This window comes from Crotalus tigris, unplaced genomic scaffold, assembly GCF_016545835.1.
Source record: "Crotalus tigris isolate CLP2741 ecotype Arizona unplaced genomic scaffold, ASM1654583v1 scf7180000024380.494782, whole genome shotgun sequence".
Taxonomy (NCBI): domain Eukaryota; kingdom Metazoa; phylum Chordata; class Lepidosauria; order Squamata; family Viperidae; genus Crotalus; species Crotalus tigris.
This window is the reverse complement of record NW_024100550.1, coordinates 425,332-438,546: the sequence shown is the minus strand read 5'-3', so window position 1 is coordinate 438,546 and position 13,215 is coordinate 425,332.

Genomic DNA, 13,215 nt, shown 5'->3' with positions numbered 1-13,215 from the left:
ATAATAATCATAATTTATTTATTGGAAAATGCACACCTTAACTGAGGAAATACCAATGTAACTGTCATAAAAGGAAATGAGGAATACAGAATCTACATCACAATCAAGATCAGATGAAGACCTTATGCAAATTATATAAATTATGTAATTTGTTTTTCCAATTATATAACTGGATCTCTCAGATTTTTGTGACAACCCTTGCCCCTACTCAAACAACCACATATAGATTACTAAAAGCTAAAGCAGCATCTAACAGAGTCTTGATGAACAAATCTGAGGCCAGTTGTAAGAAAAAGAATCTCCAAAAGAGAAATTCTTGAGATCTGAAATTGATGTTCTACATTTAGCATAATGTTGCTTACCCTAAAAGAAAATATAAAACAAGGCAAGCCATGCAAAGATCAATGTATGTATTAACTTGTCCATGACTAATTAAGGCCAAAGAGCAGACTAAGTGAACATGTCACTCCTGGTCACAATCCTGTCATTTATGATGAGTTCTTTTATTTAAATGAAGGCAGTCATAAACAGTTTTGCATCTATACATACAAATTAATATATTCAAAATTGGTGCAAATTCCTACTTTTGGGGGCATGGGTCTTCTTGTTTGATAATATGGTTCCTCTTTTGGTTACCTTACTAGTTATCATTTTGGATTCCTGAGAAAAACCTGTCACTTATTACATATTATTCTTATTTTTCTAAAAGAGATGCTCACCACTTCCTACATGACCTAATCTCGCCGTGCTGCATCAATTCATTTTCAACTCTTCATTTCTGATGGAAGCATTGCTGCCCTACTGAGCCTTTTCAGCTCCCATATTTAAAAGGTTAATGGCTGAACATTGCCTGTCCTTGTCTCTCAGTACCTTGTCCACTTCCATCTCTGCTAATAGTAAATCCCATCTGGTGCTGAAAAGTGTGGGGGTTGGGGGGTTGGATTTGTGTAGTTGGGGTGATGAAAACTGTGCTTAGCAGATGTATAAAGGGGGGGAGTTCAGTGCAGTGCACCTGTTGGATTTGTCACCATCTGCTAGCCAAAATGTTAAAAAGCCACACCCTTGGACAACCAGCTGAAGAGAACTTAATCTGTTTCCCTGCAGGCTACAAAACCACATCTAACAATAAAGGAAAGTTACACACAAAGACACACATGGACTGAACTGGGGGGAGGGGACCTGAACTGCCTATCATTGTGGGGTTTTATTTCAATTTTGAGCAATGGGAGAGAGGAAGCTTTAAACAAATCCTGATAACCATTACCTGAAAGGAAAGCATGTTGTTAATTGCCATTGAGAAAGTAAAACAAAAAAGGGGGTGGGGGGTGAATTGCATGAAGATAATATAAATTCTCATAGTAAATCCACTGAATTGCAGTACTCTTTTCCCTCAATGAACAATTTGGCTAATAGAGATGACTCAGAATGAAAATACTGTATTTCTTTCTGAGGGTTTAGCCCATCTTCCTGCCTGTTTCTTATAAACAATTATCTGATTTGTTAGCAAGGCTCAAAGAACCTTATTCTGTCTAAAATACAGGCATGTTTTTGTCACTCAACAAGTTCTTTATTATGAAAAGATAAACTTCTTCACATGTTTTAGGTAGGAATGTTGACTGTTTCTACAGAAGATTTTTTTTATACTGCATGTTTCATGGCTTAGAAGATTTATCTGATACCTTAATTAATATGTTATCAGCTCCGAGTAAAATTTCCCTGATTTTAAACATTTGCAACTTGAATGGTTTTTGTTGTTTAACAAAAAACATTTATAAAACATTTATAAAATACATTTGTATATGTTATGTATTCTTTGAGCTACTAGTTTTATTCTGCATTGTTTTATTTTCTTATATCACAGGTGCATGTTTCTTTGCTTTCTGTGAGGGGGTTTAATATTCATCAGTTAATTGAATGAGGAGAGACAGTAGGTTCACTCCCTGTGAAGTTATTACGTTTATGCTAAAGTTCCCACATGAACTTTTCCAAGACCAATAAGCCATAGGAATAAAAAGGCTCACCCCTCCCCACTGTGAAGTCAGCTACGGTATTGAGGAACATGAAAAATAAAATCCCTCATGAGTATTTCCTTAATTACAGCAGTTCAAATTCCACAACAACTAAGACAGCTACTAAGACTTTACTGTCCATTTATAGCATCCATAATCTGCAGCCTGCTTCAGGTATCATATGCTATCACAGGATTGAGTGGATAGTGTGTTCATTATTATACTGGCCACTTTGGTAATCTTGCTAGATGCTAGATCCAGTCAATTAATATCTTCTAGTCATGGCACAGCTAGAAGATTTAGTCTCTTCATGGATTCCCCCTGCTTTCCTACTGGATGAACAGTATTGTCCGTTTATTGAAGCTTTCTCCTGTGGTACTTTGTAAATAAATAATTTAAAAAAAATCTCAGATTCATGATATTTTAAAGAATATATTTATGAATAAATATGGGAGATTATGTGTTTATCAGAATTGAACAAAATGAAACTGTCACCTTCAGCAGTGCTCAAATTCAATATTTCCAGCAGGGTAGACATTCAAGTTTACTCCAACACTATATTTGGATACAACCTGACTCACTGCTGTACCCAATTTCTACAGATTCTTTTAGTTAAAAAAAAAATACATAGAAAGTTGAAAGATGCAAAACAAAATACCGGCATCTATTTATTTAAATCAACATTTTGGACTTCCACAAAGATCTTATTGTTTAGTACATTCTATGGAGCTAGTCCATTTTCAGATAAATTGGTGCTTTACTATGACAGCCGTTTTATAACTTAGCAAGTCTTCCATTGCAACCATTTGGTGATATTGTTCAACAGATGACCAGATCATCAAGTCCAGATGTAAAATGTCCCTTAATCAGGTGTCCCCAACCTTGGCAACTTTAAGACCCCTGCTGGCTGTGGAATTCTGGGAGTTGAAGTCCACAGGTCTTAAAGTTGCCAAGGTTGGAGACCCCTGCCTTAATTATAGGGTTTTCCTTTATGGACAGATCATATTGTACATCGATTATGGCAGCAGTGTTGGTGAGGAGGAGGAGAGAAAGAATCATGAAAAGTGGAAATCACAACTGCAATATTGAAGTCTTGCCACTTTGTTGATACTAACACTACACAGACACAGACACACAGAGGCACACAGACACACAGAGGCACACACACACACAGAGAGAGAGGGGGGGGGGCTACAAGGAACTGTTAAAAACAAGACTCCAGGAAGAAAGGAAGGATGGATTGATGGACAGTCTTAATTTTTACAATAGTATAGAATGAGAGTCTTCAAAGTAATTCTTGCAAGAACTGAGAGCTATAATCTGTCCAGAATCTGGAAGTTTTGGTTTGTCACATATTCAACATCTTCCTTAATCCGTTTAATGAAGAATTCTGCAGGTGTTATGTTCCTATCACTACAATGAACTAATCAGATTATTTTCACCCATCCCTAAAAGGAAGTATGTTGAGCACTAAAAAAGTGCCAGAAATAAGAAAGCTATGGCCAGCTTTAAGATTAAAACATTTATTTATTTGGTTTTTATGTGTGAAACAGATACTGTGGTTATTAAAAAACATTGTTAAAACATTGTTTAGTATGACCAAGAAACTATTAATGTTTCTGTTCAGTTAATTAAAATATTTCCAATTTTCAACAAGCTCTAATTCAAAAGATTGTTGCTGTCTAAGAATTACATTTTTATAACAATTTCTGTTGCATCAACAATACAATAAACTATACAATTGAAACAAAATTTTGTAAAATTGGACTACACGAGAAAATTTTCTTCCTTCTCTTTTGTAAAAAAAAAAGATGGGGTTGGGATGGATAATTCTTTATTTATTCAAGAAGCTTAGTTAATTTAATCTTGAAGGCCAATACCTTGACAATTAACAGCCTGAACTAACTTACCTTGGGGAAAAGGTGTACATCTTCACTTTCACCAAGGCTATCTGAGAGCAAACAGTGAAAAAAGAAGCACATTAAAATACTGCAAATAAATCCAAATTTAATCAAAGTTTAAATGTTAAACATATAAACTGCAACTTCACTGTCTAAATATACACAGGATGATCCTGAACAAATATTGTAACAAGCTCTTGTGCTAGATCATTTGTAACTGGAAAACTGTCTTATCTCATTGTCACTCATGTTTAAGTAACAGGAAAACTTTGATTGGTAATTTATAATATTCTCTGTGAGTCATTCCAAGGACAATTAGGAAAGAAAATATGCCTGGTTACTGGGTCATCATCTCTTTCTTCCTGTGTGTTTGTGTGTGTGCTGCCTTGACAAGGTTGCACAGCACTGCACAAGGAACTGCTGACAGCTGGGGGGGGGGGTTGTCCATTTTTTCAAATTGTCTTGCTACTGTCCTTTATGGGGTTTGCCATTCTCCCTATCTTTTTATTGTGAATTTGATAATTATATTTTCTAACTCCTCCTATAAATATGTTGAATAGCACAAGAGCTGTGATATCCCATTTAACACTTCCACTTTTCTTTGAACCATTGGATACACTTACGGGATACAATTGCTTAATCAGCTCTGTATTGATCTAAAAGTAGAGTAATCTAGATCACATTTTGTGTTAGAATCATATATAGGTGTGTTGGAGAAGAAAGAATGCTCTCCAGTTCTACCCCATAAATATGTCTAATGGTACTTTTAATGTAATAGGAATGAACATTGTATTTGGAACGATAAAACTAGTGAGCAGATGACAACGATTTCTAATGGAAACATGGAAGAGAATTAGGATTTTCTTTTTTCTACCCTGGGCCTTTAATGTGACAGTTCTGCTTTCATTACAGCATCTCACATGAAAGCCATAGTTGCTACTTTGTAATGTCTGCAGCAGTACACACTGCATGAATTTGTGAGTAGCAACACCAAAGGAATTGGATAGACTGGGTTTATGCAACACATACTAGATTATTCTCCAAGCATTGGGATAGGGTGAGGGTTGAGTCTAGGGGTGCTTTGGGGGGATGCATTAAAAAAAGATGCTTAAGGCACCAGGTTTTGGGTTTATTAGTTTTTTGTTTTCTGTCTCTGTCTCTGTCCCTCTGTCCCTCTCTCCCTCCCTTTGAATAAAGGAACACAAGAAATGATCTTAATTGGCCTTAGGGTTTAAATGTTGTGTGACACAGTTTTGCACATCTTTCTTTTTCATCCAGTGTGTTAATTCCATAGTTCTCCTGAGCTACTTTGTCACCATTTGGAAGAACCATAGTAAGTCACTTTATATAGAAGTTCTATGGGACCAAGTTTGCTCAGTTAGCTACTGTCAATGCAAATCCCTCACTCGTTTCTCAGTCTAGTGGATATCTTTATGCATCTTTATGACCCTGAACCCAGTCATATGTGGCATAATTAATAAAAATAAGGTCTAATACTCATTTCCTAAATGTGATAAGAAATAATTAATTGTGCAGGATCATATTTACATAACCATACTTCATACATTTAGCTCATGAAAATGGCTGTGGCCCCAAAATCAATCTATATATTAATCCTATTAATTTGTGATTCTCTCATGAATAATTTCAGTTTGTCCAGATGCTAATAACTTTTATAACTGTATGCCAACTTTAAACATTTACAGGTTTTAGCGGAGCCCTTTTGTGTATTATCATTCACACTGATGTGAGCAAGGACTATTCTACCAAACAGAGAAGCGTAATCTGGCAACTTCTGTGTATTTATTTTTGCAATAAACTAGAACTTCCCCCCCTTTTTTAATAATAATGATTGGGTGATAACATTGAAATTCTCTGCTGCTCTCCTGTAAAGTCTGTTAAAAATGCACAGCTGGCTTGATGAGGAGTGACAAATCCAAAGTCAGAGTGAAACTTCCCAATCATCTGAGCTCTTGCTACCCGATTAATAGAAGAAAAACAGGGCAGATGGAGGCATACGCAGCAGTTCGGAGGGAACAGATGGCCACTGCGAACTTGATATATGAAATTAATAACACTTTCTCAAATACAATTAGTAGCAGGAAGACATTACCTGAATTTTCATAACTCTGAGGAAGCTGACATTAAATGAGGTTTTTAAATTAATAGTTAGTATGGCATTGATATTTAGAGGGAAATAAAAGCAATATACGGGGAATAATGACCTTATCACTTTTTGTATGGTAATTGATTAGATCTGCATGTCACATAAGGTGGGTTTCCTATGGGGTAAAATTCTCTTTAACTTTGGATACAAGAGCTTCCTGCAACCTCTTTGCCATATTCCATTTGCCAGAGCAAAATGGTGATGAGGTTAATTTTTGTCATTATAAACTTTGTAGCACAAAATAAATGGAATTTCTTATAAATAGTCTTAGTAACATTTTCAATATAAGCACATTCTTGCTTGTCCAATGATCTGCTATACATTAGATGGTCTACAGACATTAGGGCTTTCCATTCAATTCAATCTCTGAGTAGCTCCACCCATAACATGTTTTTTTTTTCGGGGTGTATTGAAATGCAGAGTTGACTGAAATCTACTGAAAACTGGGAAATTCATTTATGCAAGGTCTCCTTATGTATGACCTGGAACTATGAGCCTTGACTTATTTCATTGGAAAGTGATTTAGTTATAGCCACAGAAATAAATCTGGGTGCAGTATTTTCTTTGTAAGAATGGGAAACCCAAGTACATGCTAGCAATGTGGCCAGAATTAATTACTTCTTTGTAAAATAATTAGTTCAATGCCCTGTACGTTTTTCTATATATCTTCATTTAAACTGGTAAAAAAGAATTGGCCTTCACATTTTTTTCAAAGTATAGGTAAGAAGTTTTTGCTCTTCTGTAGTCACCAGATGGCAAGAGCAAGTCTGGGAAAGTCCTGTCTATCATCATATAATTTAAATTCTTGTTGCACAGCGGCATTGGGAACCATCTAAATGGCTAGTACCCAAGGAATTAATTAAAATAAATTAACCTGAATTTGATAGGGATATATAAGCAAGAGCATATGACTTCTTTAAGAAATTAAGACTTGGATGGTTGGGAATAAATAAAGTTATTCTAATATATGCATGTTTAATTGCTGCCTGGAGAAGGTTCTTGGAAGGATTTTTGGACTTGACTGACCTCTTCATGATCTCTTCCTAATGGATGCTGAAATAAAGTTGTGCTTCTCCTTATGATGATGGCTAATCTATTTCCATTGGGAAATAACATACAGGTACCTTCATATAAATTCCCATTCCCATTATACACACATAATCATAGATTCAGGTACAATGTTCTCTCAGGCTCAATTAGGAATAAGAGATGAATATGTTCTACAAAACTCCAATATGCAGAACAGTGTGCAGAACAGTTTTGTATCTTTCAACCTTCCACTGCAATTCTCCATGTTAAAAATGGGTAGGAAGGAAGGAAGGGCATAACAATGAGGAAGAAAATACAATTAGATATTTTAAGAAAAAAGTTGAGAAATCATAGAGTTCTGGAGATCTATGTCAGGAGACAGCAACTATATTTTACTCCTAAGAGCAATATCCCAAACCCATTTAAAAAGAAATGATTATTAAATCTTACTAAACTATGAAATCCAACCTGATTTCATTGACTTTGCCTGTAATCTTACAAGATGTTGGGCAGCCACAGCAAAATTTCTTTATAAAGTAATCCACAGCCTTCACATTAATTTCATATAGCTCTCAGATTGAGCTTAAAAACTCCCTTTAAGTAACAAGTTAAAATAATTTTTCCTCACCATCTCTATAAGAGATAGGAAGAAAGAGAAAAGAGTTTTAATTTTTTTAAAAAAGTGAGTATCAGAGAGAAAATGAATGATCAAGCTCACTTTGATTCTGCCCTGCTAATTGTTTTAATTTCCAACATATTATTTTCAAGGTGGGGATGTTTCAAGCAGAAGGAGTAGAGATAATGTTTATGTATTTATCAATTTGGCCTTTTGCTGCAAGCAAATTGACTATGAAAAATGCCACACTCCAAGAAATCTCAACTGTTGGTTGCTTCATGGACACATCCATGCAAACTTTGACAACACTGTGGAAGTGGTTGCCATTGCTCTCTTCTAGAATGCCTTCAGGACTTCCTCCATGACTAAATCACATTTAGTTCTCCCATCCAAGAACCAGCCCAGCTCTAACATGTTTAGCTTCAACACACAGACAAGGACTGAATCTATGAAACTTAATCACTAAATATTATGCTCAGATACTGCAGACCAATATTAAAAAAGGGTTACACTATTGTCCACTGTTGGCAAGGAGACACTGATAAACTTGTTTGCTATGAAAGACTAAACTGATAAAAAGCTGGGCTCCTTCTAAATTCTCATTTGCCATTACTCATTTAGATTCTAATTTTAGTTGCAGATAACTAAGCAGTGCTTTCTAGTCAGATGTTGATGATGAACTAAAACCTTTTTCCCCTACCATTTGGGTTGGGAATTGCAAGGAGAAGACAATGCAACAGTTAATTTTTTTTTCTAATTAAAAATTTGCATAAATTACAAATGGGACTGTTAGGATTTGGACAACTAGAATAATAACCGTTATTTATTTAGCCATCTTTTTTTAACCATTCCTTTTATTAAGACAATAATGGCCCCTTAACTTTCATCAAAGGAACATACAGACCTACATACAAAATATAAATATAAATTTTTATTTGCTCGACCAAGCATAATCCAGAACAGCGTTAAACAGTTCCAGGCAACAGAGACAAAAATTCCTTTCGCTCATCAGCAGATAAGGATTTTTGACAGCCTTCCCTGGGGAGCAAGAAGTGAATGGATGTGTGGTGGAGGAAGAGATTATAGTGTACAAAGGCAAAAAGTGCAAAAAGAAGCCAAAGAAGGACTCATAAAATGCTCCAGGGCTGCTTAGGCAGACAGGGAGACAGCTATCAGAATTAAATAAGACAGAAACCAGATTCCCCTTCCATTGCTCTACCTGTTTCTCTTCAGTGTCACTATTGGTGTATATAGTGATACAAAACATGTCCAACAAGTCTTCCAGTAACTGTTTGGGACCACCAGAGCAAAGTTGGAAAAAAGAAAAGAAAAGAAAACCCAAACCAGGCTTGACACTTAACCGAGGCAGCATGCCAAGCCTGTAACATCTGGAAAAGGGATCTGAGAAGCAAATCATCTTTTGAGTTTTTTTATATATATATCTACCCTGTTATATACTAACTTAAAAAAAATAAGAGGGACGGGAAGCATTTATTTATTGAAATCATGAATACCTCATGTCTCAGCAATATAAAAAGAACAACCTTTAAAAGTTAATAGGAAAACAATTGGCTTCTTGTATGACATCTTTATTTATTATATTTCTAACCTCTCCAATAAATGAATTTTCTAGATGGATTACAGTGTGACTGAAGTCACTGTTGGCTTCTCTCTCTCTCTCTCTCTCTCTCTCTCTCTTTCTCTCTCTCTCTCTCTCTCTCTCTCTCTCTCGCTCTCTCTCACACACACACACTCTCTCTCTCTCTTCTTTCTCTCTCTCTCTCTCTCTCACACACACACACACACACACACCAACGCACACATGCATGCACGTACAGGGAGAGAGAGAGAGAGAGAGAGAGAGAGAGAGAGAGAGAGAGAGAGAGAAGAAAAACGTTAGGCTTATTTCCAAACAAAGTCAAAAGTAACCTCTAGTTTTGCTTTCCTCTGTCTGACTCAACATACTAGCCACTCAGTATACATTTGATGACAGGAAATTTAGGAAAGCAAACAAGAAACCTTTTTCTCTTCTGGTACAAAGGCTGTAATTCTTGGAGAAACTCTGTTTCTCAGACTGCTTGAACTTCGGACTTTGTGGTCCAGCTTGCCAAGCTCCAGACACAAGATCAACAGATCCATGCTCAGATCTTGTGGACTTTTAAAATTAAAAGCAGCTGCACATGGATAAGATGTCTTGACTTGGTGCAGCGTCACCAGAAAATTATATAAATCGGAGTTCTGTGCCTTTGCGTCCCAGCTGAATACTCAGTATATGTTAGGATTAAAATATGGGGAAGACCTTATTTCCCCAGAGACACTATCCTCCTGTATTCCATTGTGTCCAAAAGTAGAAATTAATAAGACTGGCAAACTTAGTAAGAATTTTTTTTTCAGTTTAGTGACCAAAACTTTTAAATACACAATGTACACACTCCTAGATTCCCAGTCATCCCTCTTTTCACTTCTCAGAATTACACTGAATATTCCCTAAATGTGTATGTATGTATTTATTTATTTAGCATTTATGCTGTCCATCTAACTAACACAACTCTAGGAGGCTTACGGTCATTCAATCAAATATCACATACATTTATAACAATAAATGCCCATAAATTTAAATTTCAGTTCATAGTCAATGAATACAAAATATCAAGGCTGAAAGGAAGTAAATCAACTTTCATGCTTTTCCAAATAAGTTTATTATAAAACTCAGAGTTCACAATTACAGCACATAAAGAATCTAGAATGTTTTTCATGTGTAGTGACAATTCAGCAACCTTGCAGGTAGTCAAGTCTAGATCAGCCATGCCAAACCGTAGTTGAGTTGTTAATCAGTCAGTCAGTCAAAATCTGAGAATTCTGTATTTTTTATTGTTCAACCATTAGGATCAACTGACCATTTAATCAGTTACAAATTGTGGCAGTTTTAGAATTTAACCATTCATTTCTAATGTGGACTGAGTAGCATGGATTAAACAGTCACAAATAGAAGCGATACAATTTACTCATCAAAAATATTTATTAGCATTTGCTTTACCACACAAATGAATACCACCAGTGTTATGTCCTGAGCCTGCAAAAGGGCAGGCTCGGGACGTTGCAATGGTCCCGGGCAGCTGCAAGTTGCCCGGGACCAGACTGGTTGGCGCCAGCGCTCGCGTGCATGCACAAGATGCTTTGCGCACCTAAATGTTGCCTTTTGACCGGGGGAAAAAGGTCCTTAAGAGAGGCTGAGAAGTCCGTGCTGCTTTGAGTTGTAACGGGGCTGCTGAAGAGAAATAAAGAAGGTTACTGAACATCAAGAATGTCTCGCATCATCATTGCCACTAGCCAAGGACTCAACAATGGTGACGAAGGTGGGATGGCCTTGCAATTACGCAAACAATTGTAAGCTTACCCTGGAGTCCAGCACAGCGAGGAAACGGCGTTAAATTTAGCAACTGCCTGCCAATACAGCTTCGTTGGAGGTAAGCTGGCTGATAGACCCTTCCTGCTTTACTAAAATGGCAAAGATTGGAAAACTTTCAGAGTTTGATATTACACATCCCGAAAGATGGGAATCTTACGTGGCCCGAGCAGAAAATTATTTCAGAGTTAATCAAATAAGAGAAGAGGGCTTAAAGACCGCCACACTACTCTGTGTTTGTGGTCAAGATACATTTGAAATTGCTGAAAATGTAGTAGCCCCTGCACCTCCTTTATCTGTTACTTACACAGATCTTAAGAAATTACTGAAAGAGCATTTTCAACCCAAGTTGTCTGTTATTGCTTGGAGACATAATTTTGAACAGTGGGATCAACAGGTTGGTGAATCAGCTAAAGAGTACATTGTTGCATTAAGAAGGGCAGCTAAGCATTGTGAATTTAAAGACTTAGAGGAAAGACTGAGAGACAGATTTGTATGTGGACTGAGAAACAGAGATGTACAACAAAGGCTTTTTGCCAAAGAGGACATATCATTCCAAGATGCCTTGAGAGAAGTTACTGCAGAAGAGGCAGCAAGTGGGGCAATCAAGAATATGAGGCCCATCAAAAGCTTTCCAGAAGCTGTTTCCGTGCATCACGAGGGAGTTCAAGGAAGCTCAGAAGAGGAGCCTGATGAAGAAATAGATCATCTCTACCCAACCAAAGAAGGAAAGCAGAGGGAAGGCAAAGAAAAGTCTTCATCTGTACCCAAGTGCTTCGGGTGTGGAGGTCGCCACAAGAGGATCGACTGCAAGTTCCGTTCTGCAATCTGTAGAGCATGTGGGAAGCAAGGCCACATAGCAGCTGTGTATCTGGGCCGACAGAAGGTACAACCCCAAGAAGAATTGCGCCTGAAAGGTACTAGGGTCCCCAGCCAAAACAGGGTGGGTTTCTGTGCTTCACGAAGAAGCATTTTTAAGACAGGCACACACAGACCACTTAAAAAGAAGCTGTCACTTAGGGTGAAATTGTAAGGAGTTCCATTGGTCATGGAACTAGACACCGGGTCTGCACTTTCAATCATCTCCATTCACACATTCAGAAAGATTTGTTCTGGCAGTGGTTTCCAGGACAAGCTTAGGCCTTCTAACATAGTACTAACAGACTTTCAAAACTCCAAAGTGTGTGTTAAGGGGGAGGCCACCCTTAACGTGCAGTATAAGGATTTTGAAGGTCCATTAGATGTATTGGTAGTGGGGGGTGATCGTACGAGTCTCATAGGACTCGATTGGTTTGAGGCCCTGGGAATACAAGTTACAGGGCTCAACAGCTTGCAAATGTTAGACTTACAGGAAGTCTGCAAGGAATTTGCAGATGTATTCAGCCCTCAGTTGGGCACATACAAGGGTCCCCCCAGTGTCTTTGAAATTAGACCCCACTGTCACTCCTATCAGAGTAAAGGCAAGAAGGGTACCGTTTGCCTTAAAAGGGAAAATTGATGCTGAATTGGACAAATTGATTCAGCAAGGAGTCTTAGAACCTGTTGACTCCAGTCCATGGGAAACTCCCATAGTAATGCCTCTTAAGGCTAATGGGGATATTCGCATTTGTGCAGATTACAAATGCACGCTCAATAAGGCATTACAACAACATGCCTATCCTGTGCCTATTGTCAGCCACATTCTGGCTTCCCTCAAAGGGGGGCGTATTTTTGCAAAACTTGATTTAGCTCAGGCTTACCAACAGTTGCCTGTGGACGAAGCTGCTGCTGTGACACAAACCATTGTAACTCATAGGGGGGCATTCAAGGTCAAGAGAATGCAATTTGGAGTAAACGTAGCTCCTGGAATTTTCCAAAGAGTAATGGAAAATACCTTGAGGGGTATTCCAGGGGTTTGCCCCTATTTTGATGATGTCTTAATTGCTGGAGAGTCTATCCAAAATCTGGCTGAAAGATTGAGGACTGTCCTGCTAAGGTTTCGGAAAACAGGACTCAAACTCAAAAAGGACAAATGTAAAATTGGGGTGTCTTCTACAGATTTTCTGGGGTTCAGAATTGATGCCAATGGGATTCATCCTGCTGAGTCC